This window comes from Alnus glutinosa, chromosome 9, assembly GCF_958979055.1.
Source record: "Alnus glutinosa chromosome 9, dhAlnGlut1.1, whole genome shotgun sequence".
NCBI lineage: Eukaryota > Viridiplantae > Streptophyta > Magnoliopsida > Fagales > Betulaceae > Alnus > Alnus glutinosa.
In genome coordinates, this window is record NC_084894.1 from 18,051,966 (window position 1) to 18,076,496 (window position 24,531).

The window sequence follows — 24,531 nt, forward strand, 5'->3', positions numbered from 1 at the left end:
GAAAACACCACCCCGCTGGCCTGAAAAGTGGAACGTGGCCCTCACATGCAAACCAAACCCTCAACGCGTGCAAACCACGCTCTGAGAGTGGGAGTTCAATATCGCCGGTTGTTGAGGCGGCAGGAACATATGCTGACGGTGAACAAACACTGGTGGGTCGTGTAGTAAAATCTCTGGTGTATCAACGTAAATCTGACAGAAAAGAAAGCCGGGAGACCAAGAACGAAGATCACTCCCAAGATGACTTAAACGAAATGTATCTGTCAAAACAAAAGGAGAATAACAACAAAAGCACAAATAACCAAACTCCATAGCCCCAACAGCTAGGAGAAACAAACACCACCACTAGAAACTTGCTGGGGGGAACAAAACTCCCACTGGAACAAACCATGGGAGACAAAAAACCACCCTAGCTCATAAAGAAACTAGAGGGAGAAACACCACCAGGAGGAGGGAGGCGACACCTCCCTCCCCCGGAGAAACCAAACCCTTCGAAGCTCTCTCTCTCTCTCTCTCTCAATTTATTTATTAAATGAATAAAGCTTAAATAAAATTCAGACTCATATAAGTTTGGTTCGTATAAGTTCGGCTCAATTTATATAAGCTTGTATAAATTTATATAATTTTATTTTTAACTTTATAATAAAAACATGTTAAGTATTTTTTTTTTTAAAAAAATGTTTTTAGTAATGTAATAGATATAAGTTGAGTTATTGTAATTGTGAGTCTCGATATAGATATATGTGTTTTTATGTGTATATAAGCGAGTTTATATATATATGTATAAATGTGTGTGTATCTATATACTATAAGATAAACATATAAAATTGAGATTATATTATTTAATATTTGAGTTAATTTCTCTAATTACTAAAACAATAAATCTTAACCATAAATAAATAATTAATAATTAGTATTAATTAAAAAAATTTAAACAAATATAACATTTACTTTACATATGGAATGACTAAATTACTTGAGTAGCTTGTGAACAAATTCGAACTCGTTCCAAAAATAAATGAACAAAGTTTGAACAGATTATCTAGTTGGGGTAATAAGCTCGAGCTTGACGCGTGTTCGAAAAACAATTAAACGAACCGTGCTAGAACATTCAATACTCAGCTCGATTACAGCCCAATCCTAAACCAATTGGATCGTGGCTACTCTGACCTGAATCCAGGTCCAAAAAAGGATTTAGATCAGGTGCATGCGGTGCAAGATCCTAGATTGGGGCAGTTCATCTAAATTAACGGCCTAGAACACATGTCAGCAATCCGTGTTGAATTCATGTTAGCAATTCGCATGCTTATTTATACACCTCTCGATTTTGTCTCTATTGTTAAGGTTTATACACCTCTCGATATTATCTCTATTTGTTAGGGTTTTATACACCTCTCAATTACTCTGTATGACATTTTAGTCTTATTAAATAAAGTTGTTTATTTGCTTATTTATTTCAAAAATAGGGTTAAATACCTCTTTACCTCCTGTGGTTTAAAAACTTTATTTTTTGCCCCCTCAATTTTTTTTATTTTTTTTTCCATATGTGGTACTTGTGCTACGCGAAAAGATGGAAATGGTTCCTCCGTCAATTTTTCCGTCCAAAACTAATGGATTTCCATGTCAGCGACACGTGGCACATTGAAATTGTGACACGTGGCTACACATTTTTTTTTTCAAATTTTTTTTTAAGTCTTTTTAAAGAAAAAATAAAAATAAATAAATATAGGAGTAGCAGAGCCACCTCTTTTGGGCTACATGGGGGTGGCCGGCCACCCCCATTTGGCCTGGGTGTAAAGACCAAGAAAATAAATAGGGCAGTTATTGATTAATAAATTGTACCTATTAAATAAAATGAGTTTTAAATAAAATAATGGAATAGGAATAATAATAATAATAATGAGTCCTAGAGTAATAAATAATTAATTGTATGAATAAAATGTAGTTAAATTAAATAAGGGGCCGAATATTAATTGATAAATGATAGAGGTAAAATTAGATGGGGTCCTACTATAAATAATAGTAGTCTGAGGGTTTAAAGAAAAAGAAATCCTATCCTGCCATGTGTCATCGCCAGATTGGGTAGGAGAAGATTACTCTATCTTCTCCCAACCACTTTCAAGATGACACATGGCCATTTCTTCTTTCTCTTCCCTTTCTTTTTCTTTTTCCCTTATTTTCTCTCTTTTCCGGATTCCCTTCTTTTCCCCCTCACCCGCACGACTTTTCTTCTTTTTCTCTTTTTCTTCTTTTCTCCTCCCCGTCGCACACCCCCTTCTCTTCTCCTCTTTCCTTCTTCCTCTCTTCCGCTCAGCTCCAAGCAGCAGCACACCGGACTCCTTTTCTCCCTTTTTCCTTTCTTTCCTCTCTTTTCCCTCCACGCGCAGGCCCCCCCCCCCCCCCTCTCTCAGTTTCTCCCCTCGCCTGAACCCCTTTCTTTCCCTCTTCTCTTCTTCTTCCGCCACAGCAGCACCGATGCCCTCCTCTCTTCCCTTCCCTCTTCTTCCCTTCAGTTTCCACCTGCTGGCCGAGTAAGAGCTGCTGCCGAGAGTGGGATTTCTGCATAAAATTGGTGTTGGCCGTAGATGCTAATAAATTAAGGTGAGATTTCCTCTTCCATCTTCTCTTTGATTTCAGTTTATTCCCCTATATTTTTGGTGTAACCATATGGGTATTCTAGGGTTTGATTTAATTGATATTCTAAGGTTTGAATGGGTAATTTCTAGAAATTTGGTGATTTTTGGTAGGGGTAGCTGAATGGGTTTTTGTGGGGATGATTAAAGTCCATTTTTATAAAGATTGATTTTATGGGTAATGTTGTTGTGGAAAATTCTGGTTGGACTCTTGGTGTAGGCCGAATGGTATCATTTGGGTTTTGGTTTTGTAAGGCTTGATTGTGTTCAATGTTCTAAAATGGATTGTGGGGCTTTGATGTGGATTTTCTGTTTTGATGATTGTTGAAATTATGATGGGTGTTTCAAGGGAATGCAAATATGATTTGGTTGATATTTTAATAATAAATGTAATGATTATTTGTTAAGGATAGAGGTTAATGTTTGTGATTGAACGGTTGGCATTTTGGTATTGATTTGGTGAACCTTGATGGCTATGGCTGTGTGGAGTTTCAGAGGGTTTTGATGGCTTTTGTTGGCTAGTTTGCATTTTTTATGTTCAGTTTTAGTAGCTCTCAGTGATTATGGCTGGTTGACTTTATGTGCTAGCCGTGTGGGTATTGTACTAGGAATTAGGATTATTTTGGGTGCGCTATTCCAAGTGGATTGGTTTATTTGGTAGGCCGTGGTTTGTTGAGATAAAAAATAGGTTAGTATGGGGTCTAATAGAGTAAAACCAATATGAAATAGTTAAAGAAAGAATGAGTGAAAGTAAATTGTTAAATGTTAGGTTCTATAAGTTAATTATAAAAATATTTACCTAACTATAATTTAAGTAGGGGAATAAGTAAATAAAATAAATATAAGAGTATAGCAAATAAATGGAAAACGTAAAGATTATAACATGAAAATCATAGTTCAATGTAAAGGAATTACTAAACCAATATTTTAGTGTGCAAATCATTAAGGTTCTATAAACTAAATACCTGGATGTTTAGTTAACTAAAAGATAAAGTATTAAATATAATAGTAGATGTATTTAAAGGTTAAGAAACAAAATAAACACGAACCTAAAATCAAGGCTTAATCCAATTGTAGCCAAGGGGTACCTAACTAGCTTTAGATGCGGGTAATACGACGCAGGAGCACGCGGGTAGTTTATACGTCAATAGCTTAGTCTAATATCATATATGTATGCAGGCACAGAAGGTGGAGACTTCAATTGTTCCCCAACGGTGAGTTCAAGGTAACTAGAACGTGGGGGATATTCGAGTCATGAGTCCAATGCAGCTAGGTGAGTATTCTACTCACTGAGGAACCATAGGAACTTAGATTTACATTTTGACAATATTTGGTTGTATTTATGATTATGGAATTTGTTGAGGAAATTGTTTATGATTGAGTTGTGATATATTGGTTTGTAATTGTGTGGATAAATGGATGTTGAGGAATCTTGGTTGTTTATGATTATGGAATTTATTGAGAAAATTGTTTATGATTGATATGAGATATATTGGTTTGTAATTGTGTGGATAAATGGATGTTGAGGAATCTTGGTTGTTTATGATTATGGAATTTATTGAGAAAATTGTTTATGATTGATAAGGGATATATTGGTTTGTAATTGTATGGATAAATGGATGTTGATGATTCTTGGTTGTTTATGATTATGGAATTTATTGAGGAAATTGTTTGTGATTGAGTTGAAATATATTGAATTGTAATTGTACGGATAAATGGATGTTGATGAATCTTAGGTGTATATGGTTATGGAATTTTGATGAAGATATGTATTGATGATTGAGTTGTAAAGTGTTGAGTTAAGAATTATGTTGAGATGGTGAAATTAATATGCAGGAATTATTAGGGATTGAATGACATGATGTTGAATATATATATATATATATATATATGGTGGAATTGTGGATGCGTGTAGATGGAAAAATTGTTTGGACATACATGTGTAACAATAGGGGTATGATAAGGTAATTTGGATTAATGAGAACTCGGTAGTTGATAGATGGTAAGTCCAGTGTTGTAGTATCTGGCACAGTGGTAGGCCATAGTGTAGCAGCTCTTGGCTGAGATGAGTGGTAGGCCAGAGGGTAACAGCTCTTGGCTGAGATGTGTGGTAAGCCTAGCATTGAAGTGCTAGTACTAGTGAGATATGTGGTAAGCCTAGGATTGAAGTGCTAGTACTCGTGAGATGTATGCCCTGCGGGTCGAAGCTTTATGGGTGGTGTTGATGGTAAGCCTAGCATTGAAGTCCTAGCACTTGTGAGATGTGTGGTAAGCCTAGCATTGAAGTGCTAGCACACGTGAGATGTATGCCCTGCGGGTCGTAGCTTTACGAGCGATGTTGACGGTAAGCCTAGCATTGAAGTGCTAGCACTAGTGAGATATGTGGTAAGCCTAGCATTGGAGTGCTAGTACTCGTGAGATGTATACCCTGCGGGTCGAAGCTTTATGGGTGGTGTTGACGGTAAGCCTAGCATTGAAGTGCTAGCACTGGTGTGATGTGTGGAATATTGTTTATGGTACGCGTGGAATATTGTTAGTAGAAACTGGGATAAAATAATGTGTGATGAACAACGAGACTTGTACTTGATAATGTGTTGTTGCGGGAACTTAATAATTTGTGAATAACGTTGTTGTACTCTGCAAGCAATTATGTTTGTGTATATTGTATACTTAGTGAGTTTTATACTACTGAGGTGGTGAACTCATACCTTCACCTGTACGGATGTGATTAAACCCACAACCGTACAGACTCTGATGCTTTGACTAAAGGTTCAGTGGATCTAGTGAATGACGTCATAGCATAGTACTTGGGATGTTATGAATGAAGCCCGACGCGACAGTTTTAATGGTTGGACTATGGGTTGTTCGCCTTTTGGTAGACTTAGTTTATGGCTCGTGTTGCCTGTGACACTTGTATTTATGAGCTAGTCTTTTGGTATGTATTTAATAGTTATGTAGAAGTCTTAAATAGATAAACATTAATGGCTCATTTGTTGTAATTAACTATTGTTTATAGATGGACCTTCCGCTATGTTGATAATGTTATTATGTGTTATCCGCTGTGTAAATGGAACTTTGATTATTAGATACATGTTATGGAATGTGTACTGTATGTTGGCTGAGCGACATGTAGTAGTGCCACTGTGATGACTCATTTTATGTTTCAAAAAAAAAAAAAATTTGGGTCGTCACACTGGGGGTGGTTCGACCATGACCAAATTGAAAGAAAAAGAAAAGAAAAAAAAAAAAATTCAGTTTGGCCCTTGGGGGTGGCCAAACCCCCCCATGGGCCACGGGGTGGTTCGGCCACCCCATAGGCCAAAGTTAAAAAAATTGTTTTTTAAAAAAAAAGTTTTGGCCCATGGAGGTGGCCCACCCCCAAAACTGGCCTTGGGGATAGCTTAGCCACCCCCTTGGCCAAAATGGGGTGGCCAGCCACCCCATGTGGCCCAAAGAATTTTTTTTTAATTATTATTTTTTTTTTTAAAAAAAAGGCTTAAAGTTTTTTTTAAAAAAAAATTGAAAAAAATTGTATAGCCACATGTTGTAATTTCAATGGTGCCACTTGTCGCTGACGTGGAAATCTGGCAGTTTTAGATGAAAAAATTGATGGAGGTACCATCTCTGTCTTTTCGCATAGCACATGTAATATGTATGAAAAAAAATGAAAACTAAGGAGGCAAAAAATAAAATTTTTAAACTACAGGGGTGTATAAGGTATTTAACCCTAAAAAATATTAGGCATATTATTGTTTATTCGTATGTATTTAATTATTGTTATTTACCATAAACATGTAAAGTCCATAAATTGCATTGAATACAGTTTAAGGTGTGTCAATGAGATTATCACACATAAGATCTTAAACCATAAACGTTGTAAACTTATAACTATTATTTGTATTCAATAATGGATTTTGAAAAATTGAAATTGACTTCTAATATAAAGCAAGTGTGTGTGTGCACAATGTGTTAACAAAATAATGCGGAAATTAAATAACGTAAGATTTTTGTTAACGAAGTGGAAAACTCAATATGAGAAAAACCACTCCGAGGCAGCCAAACCCAAGATATCCACTATTCAGAAGACAAGACTAGATACAAAGTAGTAACACTCACATACCCCTGATGCAGTGGTCGTACCTTGCTCTCTAACGTATAACCCAACACGAACGCCTCCCAACTAGGTCTCCTACCTGAAGGGGTCTTCAATGGAATCCTTGACCTTAGGGCCAACCCCTAAGATAGACTTCAGATTAAGCGCAGCAACAACACACACAACAACAGCTTCAGAGAGATCAACTTAGCTCAATAATCTCACAATATAGCTCTCTAAGCACTAATGGAATTCAATACCGAATTCTTGCAGTTCTCAAGCCTAGGGGCCTCTATTTATAGGCTAACAGTTCAAATGAGCGTTTGGCTTGATAAAACTGGGTGCCATCCGGACGGTGGTCATAGGCCATTCGGACAGACAACTGTGCGACCGAAATTTCAAAAATTTCGCTGAAAATCTTTCCTGTTTGAGAGCCTCGTTCGAACGGTGTTGCCCTGTCGTCTGGACGGTCGCACGTTTGCTGCAAGTAATTTCCATATAGAGGCTTTGCGCGTCCGGACCAGGAGGATGGTCGTCCGGACGGTTGATCTGATGCACGCAATTTCCATATTTGATACACGCGCGTCCGGACCATGATGATTGGCGTCCGAACGTTTGGATTTGAATTGCGATACTTGCCTTATGGATGAGCGCGTCCAGACAGAAATCCACGTCGTTTGGACGGTTGCAGCAATCTTCCCATATCTGTGTTTTCGAAAGAAATCCTAAAGCTTTGGTCGAACACTGAGGGTTGTCCGAACGGGCTGCTGAATCGTCTAGACGGATGCAAGCTGGAGCAGTTCGAAGCTTTTTGACACAGAGGAAGGTCCGGACGGGAATCCACGTCGTTCGGACGGATGATGCTTTAGTCTGATATGGTCTAGACGGTATGACACGTCGTCCGGAAGGCTGGTGCTTTGGACAGTTGGGCATTTGGACGGTATGACACGTCGTCCGGACGGCTGACAGGGAACCGGATTTTCTGACTTGCAAACTGTGCAGAATCTTCTGGAAGCACTTATGAATAGCAGAATCCTATTAGAAAGCATCATTACATAGAAGTGATTTTGTCCAACAGAATCTGGCCAATTTCAAACTAACAAACTCCCCCTTTGGCCATTCTGAGACAAAAATCACTTGACCGGTTAAAAATACAATCCCGATCCAAAACTAACATATACTCCCCCTTTTTGTCACAAAGGGACAAAGGGTAAACAGAGTATAGAAAGACCACAGTAATAAGATACTCTCCCTTGATGTCTCAACAATACAAGGGTAAACAGAGTATACAACATCCACAGACAAAAACGTTCTAAAATCCAAAACAATAGGAAAATAGAGAAGAGTCTGCAAGTGGCCCAAAATGGAGGAACAAAAATCCTCCAAGTATCAAATCCTGCTGATCCACTGAAATTAAGTAACGGAGAGAAATCCGTATAAAATGCTGGATTTGTACTACTTCGGCTTCTAGCTCCGGAAGCCGGGAACCATGGACTGAAAAACTTTCAGTCGCTTGATTTTGCAAGGCCTGAACCTGGTTATCTGCAGATTGACATCCTCTAAGCAACTGGTCTGCAACATAAATGAGGAGATTCACCACTGAGCCTCTAACTGATGCAGATCTGAGGGAATGCTACAGAATGCTCTGTATGAGTTGGGGGAAAAAGCTCATCTTAAATCCTGAGACCCTTGGAAATTTTGAACAACCGACTTACAATGGTCAGTTTTCCAAAGGATCCATTTGTCAGATATTGTGCTGAGAGCTGCTGGACGACATATTTCTGAAAAGATTTAAACAGAAATATTTCCAAAGATAATACCACAAAGAAATATTAGTTCTTGTTAGTCCCAAAAATAAAGTGGTATTATGACTGCTGTCAATTGGATGCCCAAGTATTACAAAAGCAAATATCACAATCCAAATGACCCAGATATATCAATATCAACCCAACACACAGACCGAATAGGATTTTCATGCACATTATCTCAAGAAAATACCCCAACAAATATTCCAATATTCTAAAAGCAAAAAAACTTAAAAGAATAATGGAAGACACAATGAAGATCACGGGATGAGAAGAGATGTGCAAAGAATGCCAAAATTTCGGGAGGAATCCACGAGAAAAACACACAACATGACATGATAAAAATGCAAAGATGTGTGTATGATAGAGAAAGAGAAGCAAGTCTTAAACCTATGGAGATCCTGTTCGGACGTGTCACTTAACCGTCCGGATGACAACTGCTAGGTCAGCATATGGCAAGACTGCTCTAGTGTGGACGTAAGAATAGGTCCATCCGAACACTTCACATTGAAAATCTGAAACTTCAGGAAAATTTGCAGAAAAATATTTTTCCCAAAAGTTAGCTTCAAAACACGCATGTATAATCAACTGATAGAACAGTCAAATAGCATTGCAGAAATATGCAAAGATATAAATGAGAGTTAAGTATTCAATAAGCACAAATTTCCCTGCAGATAGAAATTTTAAATAGATTACTCAACTCATGCAATGCGTGTGTGTGTGAAGACTTTCTCAATAAGGTATGAAATTCACTGATACAAAAAACATCCAGATTTTCCAAACAAGAGATAAAATCAATGAAAGATCAGCCAAAAGTCAAACCTTATCTTACTAGGGCCTAGCCACCTTCATCTGATACACTCTCCCTAAGATGCAACACCTAATTGTTTTACTTGTACCATGAAGGACAAGGTAAAATTTTACTTGCACCATGAAGGACTTATTGTAGCACAGAAGCAGTGAATGTAAGCATATAGCACAAAAAACTGAAGAGTTACTGCTTGATTCTAAAGGTGCTGCAATCTAGAGAGAATGCTAGAATTTTTAGGATCTAGGTTCAACTAGCATCTGGTCAATTTGTCCATCTTATCAAAAATCTCTCCTCTTATCCAGAATTTCTAGAAGCAAAAAGTTAGAGAAGGAAAGATGTACCTTAGGGGAGTCTTGGATAGTGCACATTTTCATCGCATGAGAAAAGTAACTATCTATCATTAAGATGCAATAGGAAAACTTAGAAGATATCATGTATAAATTCTAAATCATATATAAGCATATTTAATCAATGCACAATGAACTGAGATATCAGGCAAAAACACATGCAATATCTGAAAAGCTATCAAAAGAAAAAAAATAAAAATTCCTCATCTTCTCCCCCATTTTTATTTTTATTTTTGTTGAAAACCAAAAAAAAAAATAAAAATAGAAAAACAACAAAGACATGTATATGAAAAAGGAAATGACATCTAGTCCCAGCATGTAAGGTAAAATCAAACCTGTCCTCAGGGAGAGAGGTTTAGAAATACCAAGACAGAAAAGCAGCCGCCCGACGTGCTTTTAACTGTCATCCCAAAAAAAATATCTGCATAAGTTTCTCTAGATAACAAGAGAAAATATGGATGATAAAATAAACGGTTCTTCAAACAGAATGCAAAGCATGAATAATATATGACATGAAAAACAATGCAATGCAAACATACCTGATATGCACTAGGATTTAGGAACCAAAATCCTAGGCATGGTGAGACTTCACCTTTACTAGGTGAGTCCACTCCCCCTCAAGGGGTGAATGGTCTCATCATTCTTGACCCATACCTGTTTGACCCGTGGCGGTGGCGTGCAGGTCTTGTCCATGTTGTCCATTCTCCTTAGCATACCTTGCATCAGACTCAGAAACCCTTCATAGTCGTGGTAGCTAATGGGCTTCTGCGGCTTTCTCTTGTAGCGCATTGATTTGTTCTTCTTTGGTTTGCCACTTTGATTGGCAGGAACAAACTGCTGCTAATGTCGTAGAGCCTGATGTGCTGTCGGAGGTAGAATGCCTGATGTAGCTCTTGCTGGAAGCTCCCTTTGAACCTTTGACTTCTGAGCCTAGAGCTGTGGACATTTGGGTCGGATGTGACCGGTGATGTCGCAGTGATGACAGGTGGGCAGGCTTCTTTTGTTAGAATGCTGCTTGACTTTTTCTGCAGAAATATGGTTAGCATTCTTACACCCAATATTGCCCTTACCTTTTATATGTCTCCTATGAGGAGGGACATATTTGGATGAGGAAGAATCTTCAACTTTACCTTTCCTCAGAGCATCCTGCTTAATCCAAGGCCTGTGGGATTTCAACAAATAATAATTTGGCCTAATATGACCAATTTTCCCACAATTATGACAAGTAGGAACAAACTTACCTCTTGTTCCTAATTCCTTGGATTTTGGCATCACATGATTATTTAAGCAAGAATTTTCTAAACAAGCTGTATCTACTATCACATGCATAATATCTAATTTAGAATAAAAAACATGTGAAGTAGAAGTGCTCATATCATCAATAATTAAAGCAGGCTTGTTAGAAATATCTGAATGAATACAAAGCATGCTTTTCAAATTATCACTTGAGAATTTTTTCAAGAGATCTTCAGATTCTTTTAATTTATTCTCAAGTGTATTAATGATGTCATATAGCATGGTATTCTCAGATCTCAAAGAGTCAATCAAAACATGTGATTCAGATAACTGAACAATCAAATACTCTTTTTCTTGCTTCACCTTTTTGAACTCTTTTGGAGAAACAATTTTATCCAATTTAGCAAAAATTTTAGAGAGCTCAATATCACAATTTTCTTCAGATAACTGAGAGAAATCCATTATAAAAGGTGTAATAAAAAAAATAGAAGTCATAAGGGATGAGGATTACACTCAAGAAATAAATCCTTAACAGAGTGTACCTGCTCTGACACCAATTGAAAAATTGAAATTAACTTCTAATATAAAGCAAGTGTGTGTGTGCACAATGTGTTAACAAAATAATATGGAAATTAAATAACACAAGATTTTTGTTAAAGAAGTGGAAAACTCAATATGAGAAAAACCATTCCGGGGCAGCCAAACCTAGGATATCCATTATTCAGAAGACAAGACTAGATACAAAGTAGTAACACTCATATACCCCTGATGCAGTGGTCGTACCTTGCTCTCTAACGTGTAATCCAACATGAACGCCTCCCAACTAGGTCTCCTACTTGAAGGAGTCTTCAATGGAATCTTTTACCTTAGGGCCAACCCCTAAGATAGACTTCAGATTAAGCACAGCAACAGCACACACGTCAACGGCTTCAGAGAGATCAACTCAGCTCAATAATCTCACAATATAGCTCTCTAAGCACTAATGGAATTCAATACCGAATTCTTGCAGTTCTCAAGCCTAGGGGCCTCTATTTATAGGCTAACAGTTCAAATGAGCATCTAGCTTGATAAAAATGGGCGTCGTCCGGACGGTGGTCATAGGCCGTCCGAACGGACAACTTTGCGACCGAAATTTCTAAAATTTTGCTAAAAATCTTTCCTGTTTGAGAGCTGCGTTCGGACAGTGTTGTCTTATCGTCTAGACGGTCTCACGTTCGCTGCAAGTAATTTCCATATAGAGGCTTTGCGCATCCGGACCAGGAGGATTGTCGTCCGGACGGTTGATCTGATGCACGCAGTTTCCATATTTGATACACGCGCGTCTGGACCATGATGACTGGCGTCCGGACGTCTGGATTTGAATTGTGATACTTGCCTTATGGATGAGCGCTTCGTGACGGAAGTCCACGTCGGCCAGACGGTTGCTGCAATCTTCCCATATCTCTGTTTTGGAAAGAAATCCTGAAGCTTTGGTTGAACACTGAGGGTCGTCCAGACGGATGCAAGCTGGTGTAGTTCGAAGCTTCTCGACATAGAGGAAGGTCCGGACGGGAATCCACGTCGTCCGGACGGATGATGCTTTAGTTTGATGTGCATCAGGACGGTATGACACGTCGTCCGGACGGCTAGTGCTTTGGACAGCTGGGCGTCCAGACAGTATGACATGTTGTCCGGATGGATGATAGGGAACCGGATTTTCTGACTTGCAAACTATGTAGAATCTTCTGGAAGCACTTTTGAATAGCGGAATCCCTGTTAGAAAACATCATTACATAAAAGTGATTTTGTCCAACAGAATGTGGCCAATTTCAAACTAACAGATTTAACAATTCCATTTGATAAGATCATAACATATCAATTATGATGATCTGTCTTGATCATGTGAAGTATAGACTTTTTATTGATATGTTGATGCAGATACAATGCACTGAACATACCACATGAGTTATTATTCTTTTATAACTATTGTCAAAATGTGACGTCCCACATCGCTTGGGAATGGGGATGTGCTTATATGTATAAATGCATCCTTCATGACACAACGCGTTTTAAAGCCGTGATGGCCATGAACCTATCAGAACTCTGCAGTTAAGCGTGCTTCTGCAAGAGTAGTACCAGGATGGACGACCTCCTGGGAAGTCTGGTTCGGGGGAGCCAAAAGCGGACAATATTGTGTCATTAGGGGTGGGTCGTTGCAAATGGTATCAGAGCCATTGCCCAGCCTGAGATGGTGGGAGCGTGCACAAGCCCATGAGGGTTGCCAGCGGGCACTTGCTGGGACGCCAAGAATGGGGTGATCCCATGAGGGTCGCCAGCGGGGACGCTGGGTCTCAAGAGGGGGTGATTGTGACGTCCCACATCGCCTGAGAATGGGGATGTGCTTATATGTATAAATGCACCATTCATGACACAATGCGTTTTAAAGCTGTGATGGCCATGAACCTATCAGAACTCCGCAGTTAAGCGTGCTTCTGCGAGAGTAGTACCAGGATGGGTGACCTCTTGGGAAGTCTAGTTCAGGGGAGCCAAAATCGGACAATATTGTGTCATTAGGGGTGGGTCGTTACACAAAAGAATAACTTGAACTCACGACTATTTATAGCATTGACTCTCAATCCTGAGATGAATACGCACTTCAATGTGAAGTGAAGGTCAGTAGGTCATTTTGACACATTTACATGTGAGACTTTTCGTTGTTAAATCACAGTGTGTTAGGTGATGATATATAGCGTTGTGGAAACACTACTTTTCATAATCCTTTGATTTAATCAAAGTGATATAAAATATGCATTTGAGATAGATTTAATAGAACTGGTTATTCTTAATCTCAGACTTGAGTGTTTTAGTAAGAGTTACTAAAACTTATATATATAAAATGAAATAAGATTTCACAAGTACAAGAATAATCAATGGATTAAATTGGACACTCGCAAATAAGAGGTAGTAAATTAAAGTGACAATTATTTTATGACTTTAATTGCACTATGGATTTTTTTTATGGAAGGGTCAAAGGCAAACTATAAGAAGTCATGGGGAGTATTTGATTTTAAAAAATAGGAAGAAATGCAAAATCAGTCCTTGTAGTTTACTTGAATTATAATTAGCTCAATATGATATCAAAATAAACTTAGAGGTCCTTGCGGTATGCCAAAAAATAATTTACTTCCGATAGTCAAATTCCATCAAAACACTTGACGGATTACGTTAGTGTGTAATATCAGCGCCAATAAAATGATGACATGTGTCACTCTAAATAAAAAAATAAAAAAAATAAAAAAAATATAAAAATTAAAAAAACATAAAAAAATTATTATTGTTATTTTAAGAAAAAGATAAAAGGGAAAAAAAAAGGTGGCTCGGCACCCACCCCTAGCCACCCCCATGGGCCGACAGTGGCTCTAGAGTGATCCCCCCCCCCCCCCCCCCCACTTTTGGGGTGGTTGGCACCTGTGAGCCACCCCCAGACACCTTTCTTCTTTTTTTTTTTTTTGAAGTTTTTAAATTCTTATATATATATTAAGAGTGTAACGCCCCAAATTTGAACTAGAAATTCCTAAGCAGAAACTTCCGGTCTCCACATGACAATGCTACATTAGAGATAGAACTCTCGTAGTGGAATATATTTTTTTTCTAAAGTCTTAGGAATTGATAACATAACATATCATAGCTGATTGAAATACCTCAAAACATATATTAGTAGTTACTTTTAGGTTTTTCATTACATGTCACGTGCACACTAGGTGCATCAAAATTAGTGCCATAGACAACACATAAGCATGCAACATAAAGCATACCAAATAAAAGCATCGTTCTAAATATTTTACATGCCACAAAGAAAATAAATACAAATAGATACAACTAGCTATTTTCAAAGCTAACACATAATAATAATCCGTTAATGCTATTTGATGAGTGTCAAATATTGTATATTTGGACCCCTTAATTTGCATGAGCTAATCCTTTAGTTTTGTTATTTTCTAATATTTTTGGCTAGTTTTTGTGTTTTAATGTTTTGTAGGACATTGAGAGAAAAATGCCAATTTTCAAGTAAAAACACATAGAAGGTGGAAAATCTGGACTCCAAGGGAGTGCGCTTGAGTGCACACGCGCCTATAGCAGCATGCAGCACTCATGTGCAACACCTCATGAATGCTCGAGTGTGCTCGAGCGCACCTAGTGTGCAATCAAGCGCACGTTGCAGAATTGACAGACACAAAGTCGTACCCAGAACCCCAATCAGTGATTTTTCCATGCCAAATGTCCCTCTTTCTTAGCTTTTTGCAACAGGTCACGCATCATATGTATTCTTGCTTGTCTTTTGTAAGAGAGGAAACCCTAAAGAAGGGTAGAGGTTCCATTTTGCATGGGCCTCTAACCTTAATGTCCTTCTATAAAGCAATAGCTATGCCTCCTTATAGGAGCACGAATTAGGGCAATAGCTAGGCCATTTTTCTCTCTTCTTGTAGCTTAGTTCAGTATCTCTTTTCCTTTTGTTACTTTTCTTTCGTAAGTTTTGTTTAATTTTATGTTAGTTCTTCAAGCTTTTAGGGTGTCTTTAGTCATGGGATGCTAAAACCCTCAACTAAGGTTGATGACGAAACTTCACCATTGATAACACTCACACTCTTGTTATGCTATTTGTGCATTCCAATGTTTATTGATACATTATTCAAGTTACATTCACTTTCTTGCTTTATGCCATGGGTTAAATGTGCATCTATTGAAGTAGTTGGACATTTAATGTGTTTCAACCGATAGATACATCGATTTATTGGTTTGAAAGAGGATATCCATTGTGATTTGTTCATTGAACGAACACAATGGATGATTTGATTTCAAATGGGTATTCTTTGCGATTTATCTTTGAATTGGATTCATTAAATGCTTTTGACATATGTGGTTAAGGAACTTGAATAATGAGTGAAGTTTAAATGTTCTTCGGGTGTTTAAATAGAAAACAAGAGTGTGTGTTGTTGGATTTGGTTTGGTGGATTCTTAAGCCTTAGTTCTTATTATCTTTTTTTCTTCATCTTCTTTAATTTTATTTTGTTATTTTGCATGTTTTTAAACCCAAAAATTTGGAACTAGGTTAAAATGAAATTAGTTAAACTAGAAATTGATTTTTGACCATTTCCCTGTGGATTCAATCTCGTACTTGCACACACTATATTGCAAATGATTCGTGCGCTTGCAAGTACTTTAAAACTGATCACAAGTTTTTAGTGCAGTTGCCGGGGAAATCGGTTCAAAAATTGATTTTTGTTTGATTGATTTTGTTTTTCTACTAGTTAGGTAGATTTTTGCTTTCTATAGGTGTTGTTTTGTTTCTGTTTTTTTTAAACTAACAAAAAAAAAAAAGAGAATTTTTTTTTTTTTTTTTTTTTTTTTTTTGTGTTTTCGGGTTTGTTTCTGCATTGTTTGCAAAATTTGAGGTCTCTGTAATGCTTCTCGAGTGCATCCAGCCACAGCTATCAAGCTTGAGCATACTTGAGCACATTCGGACAGCGAGGCACCTGAGCACCTGTGCTCGATCCTTTGAGAAGTGCGCTCGAGTGCATGTTTACAGCCAGTGGCAAACCAGAAGCAGCTAAGTAAAAAAAAAAAAAAAAATCTATTTGTTTTTAGTTTATTTTTTTAATATTTTGTTTCTGTTTTACACTATTTTACTATTTGTTTTTCTTTTTTAGTTTATTTTAGTATTAGTTAAGTTTTTGTTTGGTGTATGCTTGGTAGGAGATCTTTGAACTTAGACTTGATATCTTTAGATCCTGAAATAGAAAGGACTCTTAGGAGAAGGCTTAGAGCACCTATTGAGAAAGAATCTGTTGAGATGTGAGATAAATTGAATGCGGGAGAGAATGAACAGCCTAGGGGAGAAAATGTGGACTATATTAGATCACTTAGGGATTTGTTTGCACCTGTTGCGATGAACTCTCCTTCGTGTATAGTGTTGCCACAAACCAATGCCACCCACTACGATCTTAAACCTCATGTCATCCAACAGCTACCCTTATTTCATGGCTTAGATCTTGAAAATCCTTATAGCCATATGAAAAAGTTTAAGGACATTTGTGGCACATTCAAGTTCTAAAACTTTTATGAGGAGTCGGTTCACCTTAGATTATTTCCTTTCTCTCTTCACGATAGAGCCAAGGCATGGTTGGACTCAAACATGCCTAGGTCTATCACATCTTGGGAGAACCTGTTCAACAAGTTTTATAATAAGTTCTTCCCAATGTCCAAAGTGAATGAGTACAGAAAGGAGATAAGTTCTTTTACTCAGGAGGAGGATGAGAAGTTTTCAGAAAGTCGAGAGAGGTTTAGGAGATGTTAATAAAGTGCCCTCCACATGGATATGAGAAGTAGAGACTCGTGCAGTTCTTCTACCAAGGATTGTCCCAATCCAACCGTAGTATGATCGAGTTAATGAGTGGAGGAGCATTTCTGAGTTTGACGGGAGATGAAGCCTATAGGACTTTAGATCAGTTGTCTGACAACTCACAGCAGTGGGATTTTTCAATTTGTCGGGATAAATTTGCACGTATCCCCAAGAAATGAGGCATCTATGAGGTGAAGGAAGATATAGAGCTGAAGATAAAGATAGATGCTCTCACAAAGAAGGTTGACACTCTTGCAGTAGGAAAGTCCATCAATGCTGCCAACACATTCCATGGTGATTGCTGTTCCATTTGTGCTAGTCCTATGCACTTAGCACAGACTTGTCCATCTTTGCAAACTTTTATCGAGTCTCTGATAGAATAAGTGAACGTTTTCAATGATTTTAGGAAGCAAGCCAATGGATCGTTCTCTGAGACCTACAATCCTGGGTGGCAAAACCACCCTAATTTTTCATGGAAGCATAACCAACCAATGAATCAAGGGGGGGGGGGGGGGGGGGCCCTCATCATGCCCATAATCAATATACCCTTGAATTTCATCAACTGGTTCACAATTAGGGTCGTCCAGCGCATCCAGCACTTGCATACCAAGCACCCACTCAAGCCCCAACCTCTTCTTCACAGTCTACTTTGGAGGACACTCTTAAGGCCTTCATGCAATTCGCAGGCCAATCTATTAGTGACGTGAAGAATGCTACCATGGTAAACACCTAGGCAATTGCCAAGATGGAGACCCAGATGGGGTAGATTGCTAGTCACATGGGTGATAGAGAGAAGAAAGCTCCCTAGTCAGCCCGTGCCTAATCCAAAGTTGTAGTTCAGTAGGGGAAGTTCGTCTAATGCTGTGCATGGGTAGGAGCATGTGTAAGCCATTATTACACTGATGTCTAGGAGACAAGTGGACAATCAAGTGGTTCTTTCTGAAGAGAACCCTGCTGTGCCTCAAGGGAAAGAGAGTGGCAACACAGAAGAGAGAGATGCGGAGCCATCTACAGCCACTCCCACTATTGAGATTCCTCTTAGGTCTTTTGTGCCTAAGGCGCCCTACCTAAACAGATTGCTGGCACCCAAGAAAGGAGGGAAATTTGAGGACATTTTGGAGGTGTTCAAGCAAGTTCAGATCAACATCCAATTTTTGGATAACATCTAGGAAGTGTCGTTGATAAGTCTTAGACCCCTTAATTTACATTTGTTAGACCTAGTTCTTGTTGTATATATAATGTGTTGTTGTAGTTTTTGTGTTTTGTCTTATTTTCAGGTCTTAATTGAAATCTAATTCAAAACACTTGAATTAGACTTGAAAATACATCAAGGGTATTTTAGTCATTTCCAGAGTTTGAGATTGTTCCTGTGAGTTGAAGAATTGACCAAGGCAATTCGATCGATTGACTTTATAATCAATCGATCGAAGTTCATCAGTCGAAGAAAAGTTGATCGAGTGAAACTCGATCGATCAAACTAGGACAAGCCCGACTGCGATCTAGTGAAATGCGATCGATCGACTTTATAATCGATCGATCGATTTCTCCGTCTTCCAGAAAATCAGATATTTCAAGATCTTTTGAATTCTTTATGCAATTCAAATCATAAGTTGGATTTTATGGATAGAAATAGACGCCGACCAGCTCTGTTTGTATGGCTAGAATTAATTTTTGATGGTCTTTTGTAAATCTAATTCTCTATATATATGAGATTAGGGATTTAGGTTTAGACATGCATCTTTTGGGGTTTGTTCGGATTTTCTCAGGTGTATCACTTTAATTTCTCATGTTTTAGTTTACTTTGATGCACGTTTTCTGGGCTTAATTCCAGAGAGCAATTTCTTCTTCTTTTTCCCTTTTGTTCTTCATGTTCTAGCTTAGGTTTTTCTTCCTTTTTGTAATCTGAATTTCATAATTCTAATATAGTTGCTTTTAATTCATTTTCTTCTTGTTTTCTTTACTGTTTTCATAGATTTAATGCTTAGATTAGTTTAATTCATGTCTAGCTAATTTAGTTCTTAGGGTTTGATCAAAATCCAATCCAAAAAACCATAAAGTGTTCTTGATGTTCTTGAGATTTTCTTAATATGTTTGATGATTGTGTAAGGCTAAAGGATTGAAAAAGCCATGCTAAAAGGTTTTGTTTTCAATATTTCAATCCATTTATTCATGAAAAAGAGTTATGCTTGTCTATGAGTTTTCTTGGATTCATGAGTAAAATCAACATTTTTGAAAGAGAATGATGTCTTGTGCAACGATGTTTTTTGACATAATATGTGTTTTCTCATTAGAGTCACCTTATAGGGTATACTAGGGAATATCGGTCGTTTCACACCTTTGGTAGTTTAAACCGTTTTTCAATTATAGTGTAACTTTTACGTGATGCGTTCGGTGTAAAACTAGATACCTTATCATTGTGACCTAGTTAGGGTTTTCATATATTGTGTATGCTTATTAGGATGTGTTTTAGAGTAGTAAGCTAAGGAGCATTAATCACTCCACACCTTTCGTAGTGTAAACGTTTTTCAATTATAGACTAATCTTTACGTGGAGTTGTTTAATGTGAAACTAGGTGCTTTATGATTACGTCTTAACGAAAGTGTTTTCATGTCGAGGTCGTCGTAATGGTTGGCGCCCATTACGCGCTCATATCATGCATGTTAGGAAGATCCATATAGACTTTAAGCATTTCATTGGTTGAGGATTGGACAAGATCAATACCCTAAGTTTTCTCTTAGTTTGTTTTCATTTTCCGCTTTCATTCCTTCACTTTATTGTTGTAGCTTCAATTCTACAACCCTTGCTTTTATTTTTATCTTAAAGTTAAGTTAGATACACTCTTTAGATATCCCGTTACGCAAAACAACCAATAATCTCTGTGGTTCGATCACCCTTACTATAGTACAATCGATACGTACTATTGCGAGTGGTAAACTTATAAATTTAAAATCCACGTAGCCGGTTAGTCCGCTACCAGTCGTCTTTTGCTAAGTGCTTGAAGGACTTGATCACTGTTAAGAGGAAGACTTGAAAATTGAAATTGACTTCTAAAAGAAAGTGTGTGCAACAGGTGTCAACAAAAATCAAGCACAACGGAAAATAAAAGACACATAGTTTTTGTTGACGAAGTGGAAACTCAATTAAGAGAAAAACCACTCCGGGGTAGCCAAACCCAGGAACGCTCACAAGATAGTAACACTCACATGTACCGATGCAGTGGTCGTACCTTGCTCTCTGACGTGTAACCCAACACGAACGCTTCCCAACTAGGTCTCCTACTTGAAGGGGTCTTCAATGGAATTCCTTACCTTAGAGCTGACCTCTAAGATAGACTTCAGTTGTAGGGCAGCACACTTGAAACGGCTTCAGAGGGATCTTGAACTTCTCTGAGCTCCTGTGGAATTCGATACTGAATTCTTGCAGTTCTCAATGCCCAGGGGCCTCTATTTATAGGCTGAGGTGCAGAATGGGTGATTGCTGTAATATGTACGGACGCCGTTCGGACGGTGAACTTGGGTCGTCCGAACGGACAACTGTGCGACAGGATTTTTTGAAAATTTTGCTGAAAATCTTTCCTGTTTAAGACCTACGTTCGGACGGTGAGACACTGACGTCCGGATGGTCGCACGTCCGCTGCAAGTAATTTCCATATAAGGCTTAGCGTGTCCAGACCAAGGGGGATGAACGTCCGGACGGCAATTCTTCAACACGCAATTTCCATATCTACTATGCATGCGTCCGGACCAAGAGAGGCAGACGTCCGATCGGTTGAAGTAGAATCGGCAATTTCCTTAACTGATGAGCGCGCGTCCGGACCAAGGCTGACTGACGTCCGGACGGTGACATTTGAATTGCGATTCTTGCCTTAAGGAGATGCGCGTTCGGACGGGATACCACATCTTCCGGACGGTTGATCGATCTTCCCTTTATTGGAATTTAAAAAGAATCTGAGACTGTTCGAGTACTGATAGGCGTCCGGACGAGCTGCTGAGAGGTCCGGACGGATGCAAGCTGGAACAGAAGCTTCTCGATATAGTGCAGGGTCTGGACGGAAAAGATACGTCGTCCGGACGGATGATGCTGGTCTGTCTAGCATCCGGTCGGGATGAACACGTCGTCCGGACGGATGGAATAGTGGACAGATGGGCGTCCGGACGGGATTACACGTCGTCCGGACGGCTGACAGGGAAATTGAAATCTTCTATCTTTTTTGCAGTGCAGAGTCTTCTGAAAATGCTCTGACAAGTGGAATCCCTATTTACAACATCTTTACACATAAGTGATTTTGTCTAAAACACAGAATGAGGCCAAAATACTAACAAACTCCCCCTTTGGCCATTCTGGGACAAAAATCACTTGACCGGTTTGGAAATACATTCCCGGTCCAAAAATTAAAATTACTCCCCCTTTTTGTCACAAAGGGACAAAGGGTAAAATAGAGTAATAAAACCAACTGTCATAAAAATTACTCCCCCTAACGGTCTCAGAAGGACCTGGGTAAACAGAGTAATATTAGTTTAAGTTTTTAACAAAATAACAGAAACTATCAAAATGTCTCAAAATAACAAAAAATAATAAAAACAGAGGGAAATCAAACATCCTCTGGCATGTGTACAGTCTGAGCTGCAGCATCCTCATCATCACTGTTGTCCGGATGATGGACTCAAAGGCACTCCTGAAGGTCCAAATGGGTCTGCTCCACAGGTTGTTGATGGACCGCACTTCGAGATGCAAAGAGGAGATGGACTGCTGCATGGTGGACATTCCTCCCTGAATGGCAGCTAAGGCCTCCATGATCTGAGAATAATTAGCCTCTGGCTCAAATGGCGGGACAGTATGAGAGGATGAAGCCACGTCTAGAAAAGCAACATGCATAGCAGCAGGCATGTCATCATCAGAATCCTCTCGTCGCAGCTGCGCATTCGACTTCATCAATGTCTGTTTGCTGAGGGGCTGCTGGATCTTCATCCTAGGCTCTCCATTCACATTGATACCTGATTGAAGGATGATCTGAGTGATTAGGCAGCAGAAGGGGAGACTGGCATTGCTCTCATGACGAGCCTCGAGCATGACTCCCAGCATATGCTTGCAAAGACAGAAAGGCAAGCAAAGATGAACAGTATAAACAAACTGTGCCCTCTTCAGTATTAGATCACTGCGCCTGGCAACTGGCCAGAGATTGTGCTGAACAATTTTGGCCAACATACAATGAGCCGGAGCTAGTGCACCAATCCTGATGTTGGTATGACGCCCTTCACCCTGTGGAACGGCATGGAAGAACTCTCGGAGATCGTCCATAGAGGGAGGAAGCACCACCTCATTGTAAGGACTGGCAGGCAGATCAAGGACTGGTACCCTGAGGAACCGACTGATGGTCTAGGGATCTACAGTGATGATGTGGCCGTCAACAGTGGACTGCAGTACCACCCCATGCTCATCATCCCGAGCCACCTCAAGGTTGGCATAGAAGAGCCTGACTAGCCTAGTGAGGACGATGCAGGCACAAGTGTAGAGGTAGCCCCAGTGATAGGTCTGGATAGTCTCATAAATTCTATCCAATGGAGGCACCATGATGTCAGCACGTACCACGTTCCACTCAGCGAGGACATTGCGGTCCATGATCTTGGCTTGGAAGGCACTCTGCTCTTCCTCTGTCCTCTGGTGGACCCGGCGCTGAGAGCTGATGGCAGACATGATTTTGCAAAAGAACCAACAAGAATTTTGCCAAAAATAATCCAAAAAATATTCTTGTTAGCGTAATAAAAATTTGGCAGAATAACATCAGTAACAAGGACTTTTGTAAAAATAAAAATAGAGAATATCACAATTAAGTCCAAGGAATTTCAGCATGGCAAATATCCCAAAAACATTCAAAAAAAAAAATCTAACAGTTGTAAAATAAACTGAAAGAAATAAGACAAGAAAAAAAATACCTGGAATGAGAGTGAGAATGCACACAGAAAATGAGATCACCCCAAAAACTAAAAGAACGTACTCACAAGATGCCAAGGAGAAAAATTTGTGGGGTATGAGGGGAGAAAGCGGCGAACTAGGCAATTTATAGCCTCTGTGGGGTACCCGTCCGGACGGTGTTTTGATGACGTCTGGATGCGCGTTGCCTCAGAAAGGAGCAAAACGGTTATGCACGTTCGGACGAATTAAATTACCCCTTCGGACGAGGATGATAGCTCACGTCCGGACGTGGAACAAATTCCGTCCGGACTTCAGAACGCCGTCCGTTCGGACTCCAAAATGGGGACCGTCCAAACTGCTGAACTCCACCTATCCGGACGCCAAGAGGGACCGTCCAGACGCTACACATTGAAACACCAGAAAAACTGAAGAAAATTTTACAAAGATAAAATTTTCTCAAGTCTGTGTCAGAACATGCATGTATAATCAACTGATAACACAATCAGAGAGCATCTCAAAACTAAACAGAGATATAAAAGAGAGTTGTGATTTTAATTAGCACAAGTATTTTTCCTGGTCATAGAAAATTTCAAATAGACAACTCAACTCACTCAATGCATGTGTGTGTGTGAAGACTCTTTTCTTACAAGGTATGACTTTCAATATTTTGACCAATAGCAACCAGATTTTCTTAGACAGGGGAGAAAATAAATGGAGGATAAGCCAAAAGTTAAACCTTACTAGGGCCTAGCCACCCTCATCTGATACACTCCCCCTGCGATGCAGCACCTAAGTGATTTACTTGTATCATGAAGGACAACGTAAATGTTTTACTTGCACGTAAAGGGCAAGGCATAACGCAAATGTAGCACATAAGCAGAGAATATATACTGTAAAGCATAGATTTCATACGATTAACTGCTTGTTTCTTATGGTGCTGCAAACTATAGGGAGTGCTAGAGTTTATAGGCTCTAGGTTCAACTAGCATGAGGTCAATTTGGTCATCTTATCAAAAACTTCTTCTCTTGTCCAGAATTTCTAGAAACAAAGAGGCTAGAGAAGGAAAGATGTACCTTTAGGGGAGCCCGGGATAGTGCACCTTTTTCATCCCATGAGGAAAAGAAGCTATCCTACTTTTTGTATAAACAGGAAAAACATTTGGCCAATATAGTCATAAACGCTCAATTATATCTAAGCAGAGTAGATTAATGCTTACAGAATTGAGATATCAGGCAAAAAGACATGCAATATCTAAAACGCCAAGAGAAAATAAATCCTGCAAATTCTCCCCATTTTTTTTTTTTAAAAAAAAA

The 24,531-nt window shown here is 38.9% G+C and overlaps 1 long non-coding RNA gene across 1 annotated transcript in view; it reads left to right on the top strand.

The window, feature by feature from the left end:
- Window positions 1-2,203: 2,203 nt before the first annotated feature.
- LOC133878495 (uncharacterized) overlaps window positions 2,204-24,531 on the top strand; it is a 33,857-nt gene continuing 11,529 nt past the window's right edge. Inside the window, exons 1-2 of the long non-coding RNA XR_009901918.1 lie at window positions 2,204-2,601; window positions 3,813-3,906. This is a non-coding gene — a long non-coding RNA (uncharacterized LOC133878495). The remainder of the gene's footprint in view (window positions 2,602-3,812; window positions 3,907-24,531) is intronic.